General features: G+C 44.8%; 1 protein-coding gene across 2 annotated transcripts in view; it reads left to right on the forward strand.

The window, feature by feature from the left end:
• The first annotated feature begins 4,673 nt into the window (after positions 1–4,673).
• mdka (midkine a) overlaps positions 4,674–20,362 on the forward strand; it is a 64,963-nt gene continuing 49,274 nt past the window's right edge. The window contains exon 1 of one of the 2 annotated variants that reach the window (XM_067993464.1): positions 4,674–4,776. The gene's annotated coding sequence lies outside the window, so the exon portion shown is untranslated. Of the gene's footprint in view, positions 4,777–12,808; positions 12,868–20,362 lie in introns of those variants that run through there. The other variant, XM_067993465.1, reaches the window with a different exon arrangement.

The raw sequence follows: 20,362 nt of genomic DNA on the forward strand, positions 1-20,362 counted from the left end.
GTAGCAAATTAATGGCATCAAATTTTGATCTAAACTACCAAATGGATATGTAAGCTCGAGTGCTCTGCTGATAGGAACCATAGAAACCAACCAGACTATCCTAGCCTCTCACCTGGAAGGAATGAATACACAAAGCTGGTGAATATCATTGTCAAAGATACAATTGGAGTCAAACAACACTGAATGAAACCATGAATTAAAGTGCAAAGGGCCTGATTTCAATTGCTGTGAATTTAAATATTGAAGTATGAATCAAGTCACCCAGCAGGAAGTAGTCCAAGTGGAGACCCCGATGTGCCCATTCAGCTTCCCTAAGGTTTAAAGCTAGCCATCCAAACCACTATTAAGTATACATTTGAGTTTCTGATCCCAACTGTGTCAACTGAGGGAGGTGGTAATTGGGGACCAGGGGTTTCCTCTTAGGGAAGGAAAGAAATTTGGATCATTGTTGCCCCAGGACACTCCGGTGCAGTTCTAGCAACCATCCACAGAGCGCCATTTGCAGATAGCAAAGACCTGCGGAACAGTGATGTGGGTAAACGTTCCACCAATTTTTTTCTCCTTCTCCATTTTTATTGTTGTTGGAAATACTTTTTAATAAAGGAAAAAGAAATATGTTTTCCCACTTTGCCCATTCTTGGGCCTCTCCACGCCAGACACTATCCCCAGCTGAGAGGCAGTGCAGCCTTCTCCCTGGATTCCATCTGTACTGCTTGGTGATCAATAGAGGTGTGAAGGGGTGGCACATACTTCATCTAGTTTTCTCCCCCTCCCTGTGGGGAAAGGAAAGAACTTGCATTTATATAACGCCTTCCACGAACTCAGAATGTCCCAAAACGCTTTACAGCCAATGAAGTACTTTCTTGAATTGTAGTCACAGTCGTAATGTAGGGAAACACGGCAGCAATGAGATACATGACCAGATAATCTAATTTAGTGATGTTGGTTGAGGGATAAATATTGGCCAGCTCACTACATAAGAACATAAGAAGTAGGAGCAGGAGTAGGCCATACAGCACCTCGTACCTGCTCCGCCATTCAATAAGATCATGGCCGATCTTCGACCTCAACTTCACTTTCCTGCCATATCCCCATATCCCTTGATTCTGCTAGCGTCCAAAAATCTATCGATCTCAGCCTTGAATATACTCAACAACACAGGATCCGCAGCCCTCTGGGGTAGAGAATTTCAAAGATTCATAACCCTCTGAGTGAAGAAATTCCTCCTCATTTCAGTCTTAAATGGCCGATCCCCTATCCTGAGACTATGTCCCCTAGTTCTAGACTCTCCAGCCAGGGGAAACAACCTCTCAGCATCTACCCTGTCAAGCCCCCTCAGAATCTTATATGTTTCAGTGAGATCACCTCTCATACTTGTAAACTCCAAAGAGTATAGGCTCATTCTACTCAATCTCTCATCATAGGACAACTCTCTCATCCCAGGAATCAAACTAGTGAACTTTCGTTCACTAAGGCAAGTATATCCTTCCATAGATAAGGAGATCAAAACTGCACACAGTACTCCAGGTGTGGTCTCACCAATTGTAGCAGGACTTCCTTACTCTTGTACTCCAACCACCTTGCAATAAATGCCAACGTTCCATTTGCCTTCCTAATTGTTTGCTGTATCTGCATGCTAACTTTCTGTGTTTCTTGTACGAGGACACCCAATTCTCCCTGAACACCAACGTTTAATAGTTTCTCACTATTTAAAAAATATTCTGTTTTTCTATTCTTCCTACCAAAGTGAATAACCTCACATTTCCCCACATTATACTCCATCTGCCACCTTCTTGCCCTCTCATTTAACTGGCCTATAGCCCTTTGCAGTCTCTTTGCATCCTCCTCACAGTTTACTTTCCCATTTAGCTTTGTATTGTTAGCAAACTTGGACACATTACATTCGGTCCCTTCATTAATATAGATTGTAAATAGCTGAGGCCCAAGCACTGATCCTTGCGGCACCCCACTAGTTACGGCCTGCCAACCTGAAAATTAGCCCGTTTATCCCTACTCTCTGTTTTCTGCCCGTTAACCAATCCTCAATCCATGCTAATATATTACCCCCAACTCCATGAGCCCTTATCTTGCGTAACAACCTTTTATGTGGCACCTTATCGAATGCCTTTTGTAAATCCAAATATACTACATCCACTGGTTCCCCTTTATCTACCCTTCTAGTTACATCCTCAAAAAACTCTAATAAATTTGTCAAACACGATTTCCCTTTCATAAAACCATGTTGATTCTGCCTAATCATATTATGATTTTCTAAGTGTCCTGTTACCGTTTCCTTAATGATGGATTCCAGCATTTTCTCGACGACTAATGTCAGGCTAACTGGCCTGTAGTTCCCTGTTTTCTCTCTCCCTCCTTTCTTGAATAGCGGGGTTACATTTGCTACCTTCAAATCTGCTGGGACTGTTCTAGAATCTAGGGAATTTTGGAAGATCACAACTCTATCTCTGCAGCCACCTCTTTTAGAATCCTAGGACGTAGGCTATCAGGTCTAGGGGATTTGTCGAATTTTAGTCCCATTAGTTTCTCTACTTTTTCTCTACTGATATTAGTTACTTTAACTTCCTCACTCTCATTAGCCCCTTGGTTCCCCACTATTTTTGGTATGCTTTTTGTGTCTCCTACTGTGGAGACAGATACAAAATATTTGTTTTAACATCTCTGCCATTTCCTTATTCCCCATTATAATTTCTCCTGTTTCAGCCTCTAAGGGACCCATGTTTACTTTTGCTACTCTCTTCCTTTTTACATACTTGTAGAAGCTCTTACAATCTGTTCATATATTTCTTGCTAGTTTACTTTCATATTCTATTTTTTCCCTTTTTATCAATTTTTTGGTCATCCTTTGCTGGTTTCTAAAACCCTCCCAATCCACAGGCTTACTACTATTCTTTGCAGCATTCTAAGCCTCTTCTTTTAATTTAATACTATCCTTAACTTCTTTAGTTAGCTATGGATGGATCACTTTTCTCATGGAGTTTTTATTTCTCAATGGAATGTATATTCGTTGAGAATTTTGAAATATTTCTTTAAATGTTTGCCACTGCTTATCTACCATCATACTCTTTAATCTAATTTCCCAATCTACCTTTGCCAACTCGGCCCTTGTACCTAGGTAATTGGCATTATTTAAGTTTAAGACTCTAGTTTCAGACTTACGTATGTCACTCTCAAACTCAGTGTGAAATTCTATCATATTATGATCACTCTTCCCCAGAGGATCCGATACTATGAAATTACTAATTAACCCTGTCTCATTGCACAATTCATTTCAAAATAGCCTGTCCCCTGGTTGGTTCCATAACATATTGTTCTAGAAAACTGTCTTGAATGCATTCCATTAACTCGTCCTCCAACTACCTTTGCCAATTTGATTTGTCTAGTCTAGATGAAGATTAAAGTCCCCCACGATTGTTGCATTACCTTTGTTACAAGCTCCTGTTATTTCTTGATTAATAATCTGTCCAATGGTATAGCTACTGTTAGGGGGCCTATATACTATTCCCACCAGTGTTTTCTGCCCCTTGTTATTTCTTAGCTCCACCCATACTGATTCTGCTTCCTGATCTTCCGAGCCAAAATCCTTTCTCACTACTGTCCTTATGTCATCCTTTATTATCAGGGCTACCCCCCTCTCCTTGTCCATTCTACATGTCTTTTCGAAACATCAAGTACACTGGAATATTTAGTTCCCAACCTTAGTCACCTTGCAACCACATCTCTGTAATGGCTATTAGATCAAACCCATTTATCTCTGCACCACCAATTCGTCTATCTTGTTACGAATGCTTTGAGCATTCAGAGAAAAAGCCTTTAATTTTAACTTATTATCATTATTCCCTGATTTGACCTTATTCGCTGATGCACTATTACCTCTCTGTCCCTTCCTGTCACACTCTGCTTATCTTGATCCTAATCGCTACACTGCTTTATTGCCTTGACTTTTCTCTTTAGATTTCTAAATGGAGAGAACTCCCCTGCTCTTCTTCGAAGTAGTGCTGTGGGATCTTTTACATCCACCTGAGAGAGCAGACTGGGGCCTTGGTTTAACATCTCATCTGGAAGATGGCACCTCTGACAGTGCAGCACTCCCTCAGTACTGCATTGAAGTGTCAGTCTGGATTATGTGCTCAAGTCTCTGGAGTGGGGTTTGAACATACGATGGTCAGGCTCAGAGGCGAGCATGCTAGCACTGAATCACCACCCACCAGTGCATGCCCTTTTATTGCAGGGCACCTCATTATCAGTGCACCAATCTGCTGCGTGACCAAGGTGTTTAAAATGCTATCACTGACCATGTATGCCTTTGAAGGTCCCCCCCCCCCCGCCCCCCCACTCGTGAAGACTGCATGAAGTACATTGCTCTTAAAAGCACAGTATCTCAACCTTCTGTTTTTTTTCAGACCTTGGAACAAGAAAAAAAAGGGAAACGGGGTCAGGTCAGACGCAATAACGATCGATGCAATGGTCAGAATATCAAATGAATGCAACATCTCTTATCTTGAGTTTAATGAAAGGTTGCACCCAGCGTTTAGCAACTCTCAAAGCCTTTGCTAAAGTTAACACTTTTGAATCCGTTATTTTGAAAGGTAAGTTTCTGTCACGTGAGCGTGACGTCGCTGTCGGGGTAATTTAAATGTTTTTTTCCAGCTCCAACTAGTTTCAAAAGATTTGGAGAGAGACTGAAGAGGAGGCAGAGAGAGAGAGAGAGAGACTGCTGAGACCCTGAGCTGAGGCAATACACCAGAAACCCTACAAGTAAGTCAGCGATCGGGTGGATGGCTTAAGATTTGAAAGGAATGCGAGTTCCTGCTGGATCTTCAGGTTTTAGACCAAATGTTGAATCTGATCCATGAGAGGGGAAAGATTACATTGTGTGGGGCTCAGAGGATTAGGGAGTTCTGAACTCTTCAAAAGCCCCCAGGTTTTATTTAGAGGAGTGATCCCGGCTGTTGGAAATTGGGATTAGGAATATACCTGGGATTGGGAATATACCTGGGATTGGAAATTTGAATGGGAACCTGCCCCAGGAAAACTGGGGAACGGAGGGGCAGGACTCCCAGAGAGGGGGTCGCTGGTGGGAATACATCTCTCCCAGCCTTCCAAAGAGCAGCCTTCCCAGCCGGGGTGGAGATCTGGCGATCGCTGCATTTAGCAAGTGGACAAATGTAGGAAAAGTGACTTGTGTAGGGTTAGTTTTGGTCTTTGCGGGAGAGTTTGATCGGTCTCCAGAGTCTCTTCAGAGAGTTAGCTGCCTGATGCTACAAGAAGTTGGTGAAGTGATGGTGGTGGGAGCTGGGGTGAGGACGGTATGTTGGGGTGGAGTGATGTAGGTGGTGCGGATGGTGTATGGGTGAGTGGAGACTTGGGGGGGGGGGGCGGAGAGAGTGCTGGAGGGATAGGTATTGGGGGTCATTGGATGAAACTGCTGGTGGTACATTTGTGAGTGGAGGCGGGGGATACTGGAAGGGAGGCTGTTGGGAAACTGGATGGGAGGGCCAGGGGGACATTAGATGGGAGGGTCTGGGGGGTACATTAGATGGGAGGATCTGGGGGGAGACATTAGGTGGGAGGGTCTAGGGGGTGACATTAGATGGGAGGGTCTAGGGAGTGACATTAGATGGGAGGGTCTGGGGAGGACATTAGATGGGAGGGTCTGGGGATGACGTTAGATGGGAGGGTATGGGAGGGTCTGGGGGGACATTAGATGGGAGGGTCTGGGGATGACGTTAGATGGGAGGGCCAGGGGGGACATTAGATGGGAGGGCCTGGGGGGGGACATTAGATGGGAGGGCCTGGGGGGGGACATTAGATGGGAGGTTCTAGGGGGGGACATTAGATGGGACGGTCTGGGGGACATTAGACGGGAGGGTCTGGGGAGGACATTAAATGGGAGGGTCTGGGGGGGGCATTAAATGGGAGGGTCTGTGGGGTAGATTAAATGGGAGGGTCTGGGGGGACATTAGATGGGTCGGTCTGGGGGGGGGGGGGGACACCAGATGGGAGGGTCTGGGGGGGGGACATTTGATGGGAGGGTCTGGGGGACATTAGTTGGGAGGGTGTGGGGGGGACACCAGATGGGAGGGTCTGGGGGGGACACCAGATGGGAGGGTCTGGGGGGGACATTAGTTGGGAGGGTCTGGGGGGGGGTGACATTAGATGGGAGGGTCTGGGGGGGGACATTAGTTGGGAGGGTCTGGGGGGGGGGGGGTGACATTAGATGGGAGGGTCTGGGGGGGACACCAGATGGGAGGGTCTGGGGGGGACATTAGTTGGGAGGGTCTGGGGGGGTGACATTAGATGGGAGGGTCTGGGGGGGACACCAGATGGGAGGGTCTGGGGGGCACCTGATGGGAGATGTTGGGGTCCGGTGTGGCTGTGGGTCCGGTTCGGGCGGGGAGGGGGTTCCGATCGGTCTCCGCCTGGTCAGTTCAGCGGGACCCGATGCCGCTCCTCTCCCCCTCGCCCCCCAAAGACCCTCCCCATCGGGCATTCGATCCAGTTGCTGTCTGTTTACTCGGGGTCGCTGCATTTTCCAAGTAATCGCTTCATTGAGTTGTGGAAGTCCGGAGGTGCAGTTAGTGTCCCGGCCCGAGGACCTCAAACTCCGGGCAGAAACTTTGCTGAGGTTCAATCCCGGGGGGATTGTGTTAAAGTCCGAGGTCGGGAGAGCGGTTCACTCCCAGGATCTCACACTGGGGTTATGGTACTGCGGTCTCCAATAAATCATTCAAACCAATGTCTAGATAGAGGGAGATAAATGGAGGAGAGGGCAGGGGAGGGATGGATGGGAAACAAATGGAGAGGAGGAGGGAGATAGAAAAGAGAGGGGAGATGAAGAGAGTGGAGATGGAGAGGGGAGATAATCAGGGGAGGGGCATAAATAGAGTGGGGGGGGGGAGATAAACCACATTCAACGAGAGCATGGTCAGGACATGGAGAGCGAGAAGAAATGGGCTGGGTCTTAATGTTGGACCTCTGTAATCACTGGAACTGGAAAGGAATTTGGGGATTGGATTGGAATGCACTTCAGATGCTGCTTTTATACCGAGCAATTGAATCCAAATTTGCCAAAAACATGAACTCAGTTGAGGGTTTCACTCCACTGGATGTGAAGAGCTGCTGGCTTAGAATTTGAGGAGTGAGAGAGTTTTTTTCCAGCTCAACCACTGACTAGCACCATCTTCACCATCCCACGGCACTACTTGAAGAAAAGCCTAGTCAACATTCATCCCTCAATGAATACTATCAACAGATTAACTGGCCACTCATTGCATTACTGTTTTTAGCACCTTGTGTGCAAATTGGCTGCTGCATTTGCCTATGTAGAAACTATGGCTGCATTTTACAAATAAAAAATCAAATGTACGTGAATCACTTCGAAATGTAGTAAGCTGAAGAAAAGTCAAATTTTGTTTTTCGTCTCCTCTCTTACCCCCATCCCCCAGAAATTAGTATCTCCTGCTGAGGTAAGGCTCCACTGCTGCCAGTAGCTCATCTTGTGAGATCACAGATTATAACAGCGGAACCCAGCCCTGCCCACACTTGCACTTTTCAGCACAGTCACTGGATAGTGATCAGGAATGGGGGCCCTCTACCCCAAGAATGCACAGACCAGTTCTGCCCCAATGCTGCACTGACTGAGACCACTGCACAGACCAGGGACCTGAAGTGAGCCCTTCCTGGGCTTGCCATATGAGCCGTTGGAGATCAGAAGGGAAGTTCATTTATCATGGGGAGCTGAAAGATACAGCTGCTTTTTTTAAAAAGTCGAGTTTGAGAATACACTGTTTAAAATAAATCAGGCTTTTTGCAAAGCTTTATTCAGATGGAATTGAGGCTTGTGCATGTAATAGAACGAAAGACTTGCATTTCTATATCGCCTTTCATGACCTCAGGATGTCCCAAGGCGCTTTCCAGCCAATGAAGTACTTTTGAAGTGTAGTCACTGTTGTAATGTAGGAGATAATTGTCTTCCTTTGTGAGTTTTCCACTGTGATGTGATTGAACGTGTTTCGGCTGTGCATTAATACAGAAAAATCCACCTTTGTATCTGGAAAAGCTACATTTTTTAAAAGTGCAAGCTGTAAAGTTGTGGACTCCTCTCAGTAAAGGAAGGTAGATGATAATGAAACCTGTGGGTGCCATGCTTAATTTAGTGAGTAATTGTGAACAGCCTGTTCTAAAAGAACTGCAACTTTGTGTCAGACTGAATTGAGGAGTCTGTGATTAACTAAATACTGAGGTAAATTTTAAATCGTCGATGTCCATTTTCTTTCCAACATTAACGGAACGGCTGGACACAGAATTGCTCCCTGTGATAATGGGATTTGGGCCATTTGGAGGTGTTCGAGGGTGGCGGGGTTTAATACCTTGTTTTCTTGCACCCTGTGGGGAATCTTGACTTCCTGACAGATGCACTGTTAATATTGGGGGCATACTGTTAAAAAGAGCTAACTTCATAAATAGCTATTGAAAATTCACAGACTTTCTTTTAAATTTACCAAATTTCTAACATCTGAAAATCCCCAAATGAAATTTGAATATTGAATCCATTGGTATTTGCTGCCCAGTTGGCATATTCTTACAATATCTTGCAAATTCTCATTAGAAAAAACCTTTAGTTCTTTCGTTTTTCAAGTTTTTAAAAAAAAACAGCAAATTTAACCTGCTAGCGATATTAGGTTTGATGGACGATGTGCAAAGCAGTCCAGCAACTGCAGGAAGAAAATACAAGTTTGAACTAGATCGAAGCAGAACCAACTGGATCATGTGCAGGCTTAAAGCTCCTTGCATCAAAATGCATGCCAACCAGCAAAGTGAAGCTGTCCTCCATTCTTCTTCCCCTCACCCCCCCCTCCCCCAATTTGGATGTGTAAATCTGAACCTTTCACTCAAATAGCCACAAGCAAAAAATCTGTGCGCAGGATGTTTGCCTCTTGGATATTAAATGTAGGTCCTCTGCTCCAGGTTGAGGTGTTGCAGAGTATAGCACCATCCGTTTTGGTGATATTCCAAAGTTTTTTTTACATTCCATGCGCTGTGATCAGTAGGGTGTACTTTGTCTACTTGGAGCGCTAAGCTGAGCCCCGACTCATAATTCTGTGACGATGGCCAGGTTTTAAAGAGGAATGAAGATGACATTTCTGACTTTGTTGGCCACTGGCAAAGCTGGAACGTCTTTGTAATGGATGACATATGTACTTCAAAATAATGCTTCGTTGCTTTCTATGTTATCCAGCACCTGGGGCACTGCTGAGAACTAGGTTCATTTAAGGAAAAAAGCTGTGTTGCTTGGGAACCCTGCTAAGTATCCATTCCCTCCCTGTAGATAGCACCAATTGGCCTGTTATCAGAATTATTTATGGTGTCCAAAACAGGTGTCATTCTATTCAGTTTGGTGGGGTCTGTCTCGGTTACATTTACCCTTGCACGTTGGAATTTATTTGAAAACCATTTCCATTTGTACTGTCCTTGTCTTTTCAATCCATTTTTTTTTGGGGGGGGGGATTCAAGGGCGGGTACATTATGTAAACTCTATATGACCTTTTGCCCTCTAGGGCCATGAGAAGCAAGGATGTGGAAAGAAAAACAAAGGAGAATTCTTTTGTAGGCCAGTAATGATTGTCTTCCAGGCATCTAGGACCAGAAAATTGTAGGTTTTAAAACTTCTCCAGTTTGAAAACCTAAGGCTAACTGTACATATTGCTAAGCCAGTTGTACATGATGGGCAAATATTTCCAACTGCCTTGAAGTTGGGAGGTAGTCTTCTGACTTTTTCCCACCTCAACAGGCCAGCTACAATGGTTTAGCAATTGAGCCTCTGTCTCTCTCTCTGAGGCTGTTGAATGTCCTTTAAAGGCTCCCATCTGCAACTCGAGCTGTTGGTAATTGAATTAATCCTGGCTCGCACCCCCAAAATTTTTAAATTGGGGTATAACTGACAAATGTTTCTCATCGTCCTACAACTTTGCTTCATGCTGTTCCCATCAAAGGGGGTGTGAGTTAGTAACTAGCTTCCGACCATCTGATTGTGCTGCTCTCTGACTGCTTGGAGATATCCCTGAATAGGCTGGAGGGATTCCTTGCCCCATTGGGCAGTGGGTAGAAAGAGGCTGAAGCACTGTAGGGATTGCTGAGCCTCTTCCCATGACTGGATAGTTGAGATCGATAACTCGGGGTATGGTGGAATTGCGATTGCGTCAAAATCCTTCCACTCTGGTTCATTGCATTGGATCTTTACTTCTCGAATCACTCTGCTGGCTGTAACTAAACCTGCTTTGCTGAAGATCCTCCATTCAGGAAGGCCAATTCAGTACTACCTACAGCAGTTCAAAAGTTAACCCTTGGAGGTCTGGGATAGACACTGTTCTCTAAAGTCAAATGTGGCAAGATTATTGTGTGCTGCTCAGAGTTTTTTTTTAGCCATTCATGGGATGTGGGCATAGCTGGCAAGGCCAACATTTATTGCCCATCCCCAATTGCCCTTGAGAAAGTGGTGGTGAGCCACCTTCTTGAACCGCTGCAGTCCATGTGGTGAAGGTACTCCCACAGTGCGTTACAGTGAGTTAGTCTGGGTTTTTGGTTCCGTTTGCCTCTCCAGTTTTCTTTTCCCCAATTTGCATAAAAGTAGATATTGCATGAGTTCATGTATACAGCTCAAACCAAATTGCCGGTCAAGCGTTTGATGTGTGAAGATGCTGTAACATCCAGTCAGGGCCCAGCCGTCACATGTGAAATGCTCCTGTTTCCTTTGTGACAGCCACGGAATGGCCATATGTCCTTCACTTATCATTTCTGGTGGTTTTGGTTCTGGGTTCAGATGGGCGATTTGGCTGTAATAACAGCTATAGTCCTTCTGTCCACTTGCTGTCGCTGTGTTCCGCATTTCTGTAGAAATCTAGCTAATGCGCCTGTTGCAGGCTTTCTAGAATTGCAAGCCATCTCATTCCACCAAGGGAAGAAAAGCCAGGTGACAGTAGATGGTCCTGGTGGGCCGTCCAGACTGATTGACTTAGCGAAAAGGATGTCTGTGCTAAGACTGGCAATTTCACATAAAATCAAGCCACAAGGCAGTTAACAATTTTGGGGCCTATGGATACTTTAAACCTTTGTGTCGGATGATCTTTGTCTTGATTTATGTAGCCTCAAAAGGCTGTGCAATCTCAACTAATTTGACAACTCTCCTTAATAATGGGCCGTAGTCCCCTCCGCAACGTGTTATCCTTCGCTGCAATATAAAATGAGAGGTTTTGGGTGAAAAAATGTTGCTGACGTATTGGGAGTTTTCTGGGTCCAGCCAAGCCCTTGGGATGGTCGGCATGAGGCTTGACTTAAATTCTAATGTGGAAATGTCAGAATGTCACAAACGTCTGCAGTGTATTATTGTAAATGTCTGGGGCAGACTAGCGATTCATCCTATTGTCATAATACATGCCTCTGTGTTTACAAACTGGCAAGCTGCCTTGTAAGAGATTTTCCAGCTGACCGTGGCCCCTTTAAAATTCTGTTCCCTTCAGTGCTGGTACTTTCAAACAGCCGGCCTGTAATTCTTGTTTCGAGTCTTTTGTTTACATCTGTCTTGGAACCAAAGTGCTTTCAATCATGGAGCCAGATTTAAGGTTGAAAGGTTGACATTGACATCACTGGCATGGTGGGGGTTTGCTTTAAAGAAAAATAAAACCAACTCTCCCTGGAGAATTATTGATCCTTGCTGGAAAAATCAAATTGCTATTTAGAAGGGTTAGAGTGAGCTGAACACTTCAGAAAAAGAGCTGTAAAAGGTTTCCAATTGACAAGCCTCCTCTGCTTCTAATGTTCATTGGCTCTCTAAAGAAGTTGGATTCAAAAGGCAGTTGTAAGTTTATTAAGGAGTGATTTTATTTTTTAAATAAATGGCAGTGCACATTTCAGATTCTAATATTTTGGCATTTGCAAAAGTGCTATTTAATCCTGAGTTTTGAAAAGATGCAGCCCATGGCTGTTGGAAATCTTAAACGGAGACACAGATTGAAATGATAGCGAGCAACTGAAAAATGGCTTCAACTTATGTACTTTGCACTCTGGCTCATCCCATTTAGTAACTTGTGTACTATACAAGCTCAATGAAATCCCAACAGTAAATACTTCAGGTTGGTAGAACTTATAAGCGGATCATTTCCTCCCCATCTACCCTCAAACCCATACTTGGTGCAGTGGGAAACAGCTAAGAATGAGGTGTTGTTTCACAATGCAGCTCGTTCTGGCTGTTTGCCCTTCCTTCTGTTACAATCTGGGTTCCGCAGTTGATATTTATGCAGTGGATTAGTGGAGTTGTCCAATTTTTGTTCTGCTTGCGGGAAGCTCCACCACAATGCTTGTGGGAAGCTCCACCACAATGCTTGTTATGGCTGGTTTGAGATTGAGTTTCTGTCTCTAGATTTTAAACAGGACTCCTAACCTTTGGGCCAGTGGTGAGCTGCAGGCGAGAAGTGTCTGCCACTAGCAGTGTGTGATAATCTTTGTTGAACTCTTTTCCCAAATGAATTACAATTACCCAAATGAAAGTCCCTCTGTAGATTAGAAGTATACATTTGAAGCACCCATAGTGGTGGTGGAAAAGAATTACGCAGAGTAACTGGAAATATTAAGTTCCAGCTTTAAGAAAACATTGACTCCTCAATAACTTATGGACTTAAACAATAAACTCACCTCAAACTAAAGAACTGTACCGTATTGGATGACACTTTCACTTAACCCAGTGTTGTCCAATAGAAATCGTTGACTAGCCACAGGTGTTGCTACGGTGACATTTTAGCCACGTACATTAATTTTGTTAGAAAACACTTCACGTTCGCTGCCACAATACAGGTAAATGGACTTCACGTGTGTATATTTACTTAACAAACATCCACCACTGTTCAGTATCCAAGGACATAAAGCACTCAGCGATCAAAAAACACTTGCACACACTGCTTTTCTTCTTACCATTTTACGGACAGACGCACAAAAAGGTTAAAGTTCACATGCAAACGCCATGCGAATATGAGTATTGAGATCACATGCCCAGCGACAGTGTCGATTACTCACTTTTTATTTAATAATCAGAAATGCAATTAGCCACATCTGGATTCCCAATTAGCCACATGTGGTTAATGTATTGGACATTAACTTAAAAACTGACTTAAAAATTGCATCTAAGCAGATTTGAATCTCGCATTTTTTTTGTGTCTGATTTGCCTTTCAGTTGTCTAGAAACCTAAGTGTTAAAATGGCAGAAAATGGATGTATTTTGTTGAAAGCTTTTTTGTGCTATTTAATGGCTAGAAAATGGGCCTTATGCTTATGCGTTCCCACCTCCCCCCACTCCCCCTCCTCCCCTCTCCCGACCTTGTCCCGAGAGACAATGATGTGTAACAGAAACTGTTTACCTACTGGAGCTGGAATTCCTCCTGCATTAGTAAAGTCAGAGTCGAGGAGTCGGGTATCAGTGGCATGGGACTTGGTGAAGTGTTTAATGATTTGTCTTAGAAGTGCTTTTAGGCGTTGGGAATGAGCTAGAGCTCTTGACCTGGCTTGTATTTTTTTTTCACTGAAGGGAGAATGCAGATGTTAAAAATTGCTGGATGGTATTCAGTGCAAGATGTATGGTTGCTAAATTTGCTGATGACACAAAGGTAGGTAGGAAAGTAAGTTGTGAGGAGGACATAAGGAGTCTGCAAAGGGATATTGATAGGTTAAGTGAGTGGGCAAAAAATTGGCAGATGGAGTATAATGTGGGCAAATGTGAACTTGTGCACTTTAGCAGGAGAAATAGAAAAGCAGTATATTATTTAAATAGAGAAAGATTGCAGAACTCTGAGGTACAGAGGGATCTGGGTGTCCTAGTACATGAATCACAAAAAGTTAGTATGCAGGTACAGCAAGTGATTAGGAAGGCAAATGGAATGTTGTCATTTATTGCAAGGGGAATGGAATATAAAAGTAGAGATGTTTTGCTACAGTTGTACAGGGCATTGGTGAGACCACATCTAGAATACTGTGTGCAGTTTTGGTCTCCTTATTTAAGAAAGGACATAATTGCTTTGGAGGCGGTTCAGCGAAGGTTCATTCGACCGATTCCTGGGATGAGAGGGTTATCTTATGAGGAAAGGTTGGACAAGTTGGGCCTGTATACATTGGAGTTTAGAAGAATGAGAGGTGATCTAATCGAAACATATAAGATCCTGAGGGGACTTGAAGAGGTAGATGCTGAGAGGATGTTTCCCCTTGTGGGAGAAACTAGAACTAGGGGCCACAGTTTAAAAATAAGGGGTCTCCCATTTAAGACGGAAATTAGGAGAAATTTTTTCTCTCAGAGGGTCGTGTGTCTGTGGAACTCCCTTCCCCAGAGAGCGATGGAGGCAGGGTCATGGAATATTTTTAAGGCTGAATTAGATAGATTCCTGATTAACAAGGGAGTCAAAGGTTATTGTTGGTCAACGGAAAAGTAGGTTTGAGAACATAAGAACATAAGAAATAGGAGCAGGAGTAGGCCAATCGGCCCCTCGAGCCTGCTCCGCCATTCAATAAGATCATGGCTGATCTGATCCTAACCTCAAATCTAAATTCATGTCCAATTTCCTGCCCGCTCCCCGTAACCCTTAATTCCCTGTCAGATCAGCCATGATCTTATCAAATGGCAGCGTCAGGCTCGAGAGGCCAAATAGCCTACTCCTGCTCTTAATTCATATGTTCGTATGGTACAAAAGTGAGGCCAGATTAGTTGATTATTTCCAAAAAGCAACCCACATTTAAACGCTTTGATCTGTAAAGTAGGAGCAGCCACACCAGATCCTTCTAATGTCAGGTTGATTTTTGTCATCTAGAGTCTTCTCCCATTAATTCTTGAATTTAGGTTGTGAGATGTTTTGTTTTGCAGCGATCTGCACTGGGATCTCTGAAGCTTGCATTCTATAATCAAGAGTGGAGCCCAGTACTGAAGAAACATTTCTTTTGTCTTCTAGGAAGAGGTGTTGCCTGACTTTTGCCCTTTCCCTGTCAGTAGTTTAGTCTGATGGTAGTGGAATTATATAAGTAAATGCTAGAGAAAACTCTGCAATCTGGGTGATTGTACCAGAGCCTACATTGTGATTTGAGTAAGCCCTTTGGATGTCTATTTGAAACACTTGCCCCAATCCCCTTCTTTCGGTCATTCTGCAGATCCTGATAATGGTGATAATAGTAAACCGAGGTCTTAAAAGATCAGATTGGTTTGTGAAAGGAATATCCTACTTGTGAGCTTACAAATGAGCCAAATGGTTTTGGCAAAACTACTTTCTGTCCTTGGGGAGAGAAACTGCTAGAGCATGTGGATAACCAGTGTAGACCACTGCATGTTTTTTTTAAAAATTCATTCTCGGGATGTGGGCATCGCTGGCAAAGCCAGCATTTGTTGCTCATGTCTAAACTGAGTGGCTTGTCAGGCCACTTCAGAGAGCAGTTAAAAGTCAACCACGTTGGTGTGGGACTGGAGTCACATATGGGCCAGCCTGGGTGAGGTCAGCAGGTTTCCTTCCCTAAAGGACATTAGTGAACCAGTTTGGTTTTTACAACAATCTGACAGCTTCATGGTCACTTTTACTGGTGCCAACTTTTTAATTCCAGATTTTTAAAACTGAATTAAAATTCTGAGAATTTAAAGTTTGAAACTGCTATGGTTGGATTTGAACTTACTACTCTGGATTACTAGTCCAGTAACATAACCACTATACTTACTACTGTATCCATGTCAGTAATGGTGGGCTGTGCCAGGTGCCTGTTGGTAAATCTTGTGTTCTCCCCTCTTGTGGGAAATGTGGATCCAACTTTAGGAGGGAAGGGGTCTCTGCTATACAGTGCAGTCTGAAAGTAAACTCTTTTCCACTGGGGGCTGATTTTATGCTTCATGGTGGCAGCTGTAAGAGATTACGTGGGGACAGGGAGTGTGTGCCTGCTTGCGTAGTGATTTAGAGGTAACAGAATTTCATAACTTACTTCCCCTTTCTCTGCGGCCCCATAAATATTTGAAAATGTGAGTTATTTGCAGACCAATTGAACTCCAGGCATTTGACGTTTTACTCTGACCTTACCAAGGAGACTCCTGAGCTTTGAGGTAATGTCTTGGTTTGGGGCCACTGGCTCCGCAGGGTCACTGGAGACCTGTTGTGAGTTTGGGAGAAAGCGACTCCTTTCATTTTTCTTTTTATCTGGATCTGTGGTGTTGAGTGATTTCAAAGCTGATGTGTATTTTTTTGGGTTGGAGGGAGGGGGGTGGGGTACGGAGAACGCTCCCAGATGTCTTAAGATTGCATGGTGTCGGCTGTGGCTCAGTGGTAGCACTCTCACTTCTGAGACAGAAGATTTTGGGTTCAAATCCCACTCCAGAGACTTGAGCACAAAATCTAGGCCTACACTCCATGCAGTATTTAGGGACTGCTGCACTGTCGGAGGTGCCATCTTTCGGATGAGACGTAAAAGATCCCGTGGCTTTATTTTGAAGAGGAGCTGGGGAGTTCTCCCAGGTGTCCTGACCAATATTTATCCCTCAACCACCACCACGAAAACAGATTATCTGGTCGTTATCACATTGCTGTTTGTGGGATCTCGCTGTGTGCAATTTAGCTGCCACGTTTCCTACATTATAACGGCGACTACACTTCAAAAATACTTAATTGGCTGTAAAGCACTTTGGAAAGTCCTGAGGTTGTGAAAGGTGCTATATAAATGAAAGTTTTTCTTTCTATAAGCATAATTATATAAATTTATCAATGCTGCAGAAGTGTTGCTGCAACACTTTCTAAAACATTTGCTGTTTGAAATGTGTTGCACGTAAATAATGGTTTTGAAATCAGCCACTTGCATTTTATCATTAGCGTGACTCTTTGATGTGATTGATTTTCATTTAATCATTTCCTTCAACCAGCCTATAATTGAACCTTTACAATGTATTGAGTGCATACTAAATTGTGTGCTTTAATGCTATGGTTTTTGGTTGCACAATATTTGGCATTCAAATTAACGAGTGTTGCTATATTATTAGTTTAAAAAGCATCTAAAGTACAAACTGTGCTGATACTTAAAGCATTTTTCTGTCCCTTTGTGTAATAGAACTAAGGTTTGACCTGAGGTTCAGTTTATTTAGTTTTTGTTCTTCACCTCCCTCACAATTCTGCAAGAGTTTATCATGCCTGATCTTTTAACAAGGCCTTAACAAGTAACAAATATCAGCAGAATGATACCGAGGCTTAGACAGAATGATGCTGAGTCTTTGAGAGTTAATTTATGAGGACAGGTTGCAGGAATGGCTTAGATTCCCTTGAGTTTAGAAGATTGAGGCTGATTTGATCAAGGCCTTTAAAATAATAAAAGGGATTCGATAGGGTAGATACAGAGAAACTATTTCCTCTGGTGGGGGAGTCCAGAACAAGAGGGCATAATCTTAAAGTTAGAGCCAGGCCGTTTAGGAGGGAAACCAGTGAGCACTTTTTCACACACAGGGTAGTAGAAATCTGGAATTCTCTGCCCCAAAAGTCCATGGATGCTGGGTCAATTGGAGGTTTCAAGACTGGGATTGATGGATTTTTGTTAGGTAAGGGTATGAAGGGATATGGAACTAAAGTGGGTAAATGGAGTTGAGGTACAGATCAGCCACGATCTAATTGAATGGCGGATCAGGCTCAAGGGGCTGAATGGCCTACTCCTGTTCCTATATTCCTAATTCGTCTGGAGGTGGCTGATTTCCTTTTTAGCAACAACTTTTTAGCATGTGAACAAGACTTTGCAAACAGACTAAAAGTTCATTGCCGCTTTCTACTGGCCTTGCTCCGCTGTCTGTTCGTGTCTATGAGGCTCAATTTTAAAAGCAAAGTCCTGGTGCAATTAAAGCCGGCGGGACGATATTTAAAGCAGCAATTGAACTAGTTGAAGTAGTTTAAAATGAATAAACGCAATCTACATGAAGGCAAGTGATTTCAAAGCTGCCTCAGCGTGTTTCCCGTGCTGTGTGAAACACACCATAGTGAAGGAGCCGTGTTTCAGCCGGCAGCCATTTGGACATTTATATCCCTGTTTGACAGATGGGGATAAAAGGTGAATTATTGCAGCAGGACACTCAGTTCTCTCAGACAAACTTTTGGCTGGGAGATCTTTGTGTTTAGACTGAAAATTCTTGGTTTCCACTCAGAATTGTTTTGTTTACACATATTCACCAACTTTTCGGACCCCCTCAAACTGACACCATCAGGATGTGGGTCGCGATGGCTGCATTCACCAGTACATCCGAGGACGAGCAACATCACCAGCCTCGCCAGGCACAGCGTGCACTTCCACCACTTGGAGCTCCACAACACAGTGCTGCGCCACAGGCACCTGCACAAGAGCACGGAGGGCAACAACAGAGGGAGCGACATCGCAGGAGGCACTACCCTCATTAGAGGGTCGACAGACTGAGGCTCAGCTTCCTGGACCTCTCTGAGGAGCAGTGCATACGGAGGCTGAGAGTGAGTTGCCAGGTAGTCGCAGACATCTGCAGCCTCCTTCATGCCGAGCTGGGCCTGGCGGCATCTCATTACCCGTCGCGGTTAAAGTGATCACTGCCCTCAACTTCCTCGTCTCCGGATCATTCCAGGGTGCCACCGGTGACATCGCCGGGGTCTCTTAGTCGTCTGCACACAAGTGCATAAGGCAGGTCACCGACGTCTTGTTTCGCAGGGCTTCGCACTATGTCAACTTCCCCATGGGCGACCTCACCCAGACGGAGAGGGCAGTGGGATTCCACGCTGTGGCTGGCTTCCCATATGTGCAGGGTGCAATTCATTGCACCCATATAGCAATCTGAGCACCTCCACACGAGCCAGGACTGTTCCTCAACAGAAAGGGGTATCACTCCATCAACGCTCAGCTCATTTGTGACCACCGCAAAAGATTTTCTCACGTGTGCGCCAGATTCCCTGGCAGCTGCCACGATTCCTTCATCCTCTGGGAATCCAACATCCCGGGCCTCTTCCTTGCACCGAACACCCATAAGGGCTGGCTCCTCGGGAACAAGGGATACCCCCTTGCACACGTGGCTCATGACACCTCTGAGGAACCCCATCAGTGTCGATACAGCGACAGCCACGTTGCCACCAGGTCTATAATTGAACATGTGAAAGGGCTGTTGAAGATACAATTTCGATGCTGGTTCGTTCTGGGGGAGCGCTTCAATAAGCACCAGCGAGAGTGGGTCGCATTATAGTAGTGTGTTGTGTCCTGCACAACATGGTGCAACAGAGAGGGTTACCGGTTGAGGAGGCCCCGTCCCCTCATCTGCAATCCACATTGAGGAGGAGCAGGAAGAGGAGGAGGAGGACAAACCCACGGGAAGAGCAACGGCTCACCTGGCTGCTCGTGAGGCGAGGGAATCACTCAGATGTGAATGGTTCTCGTAAGATCATAAAGTGAGAAGAGTCCAGACCTCACACCACCTGGAAAGAGCAGCGCCAACACCAGTAGCCGCCCCCCGCACAAAACAGTCCTGCAACTACACCTACACCCACTGTAAAGTGACCCATTGGGTGGCATCAAGTGTCGCCGTTCGCGATGAAGCTCATGAAAGTGCACTATCATAAAAGCCTGTCAAAAATGGGCAAGACCTGGCAGTAGTGGTGAGAATGATAACATTTAATGTGACTTTTAACAAAAACCAAATATAAATGAAAAACATGACCATTTGCCAGACACCCTTGTGCATACCCTTCGTGATCACAAATCCTTAGCCTTTCTCTTCCTACCACTTCTACGTTGTGCATCCCCTGTGGCTGCAGCAGAGGTAGTGGCAGGTTGCTCATGTCCATGGCCGGACTGCTTAGATGCTTTCGGCCTATGCTGTCTGTGTTTTGGAGCCCTTGAGGGCCCCTCCAAAGACTGCTCCACCTGCACCTGTGCAGGGGCAGACTCGGCCACCTGGAGAGGAGGCAGCATTGTGGGTACTGGTTGAGAGGGGGGCCACGGGTGAGAGGTGGGAGCGCTTTGAGTGGCATCCCCACTTCCATGTCCCCTTTCGCCATCATCCCTCTCCTGGGCCAGGCCCACATCACTCCTACCATTCTGCTGGACAGCAGTTTGGGGGATATGTATGATGCCTTGGAAGCCCGGTTTTAAAGTTTCTGTCTGACTGTTTAAGGCCGCAGAATGTTGTTCACCGTGATTCCGAATGGCTGTTGTCAGGGCCTGAATGGACCCATTTGTGAGCCGTGCTTGAAGCTCAACAGAGGCTAGCCTTCTCTCCATCGCAGACATTCCCGCACTTACTTGCGGCACTATCTCAGTCATTTCAACAGTTACTTGCGATACTATCTCAGACAGT

The sequence above is a fragment of the Heptranchias perlo genome, chromosome 12 (assembly GCF_035084215.1).
Source record: "Heptranchias perlo isolate sHepPer1 chromosome 12, sHepPer1.hap1, whole genome shotgun sequence".
NCBI classification, from domain to species: domain Eukaryota; kingdom Metazoa; phylum Chordata; class Chondrichthyes; order Hexanchiformes; family Hexanchidae; genus Heptranchias; species Heptranchias perlo.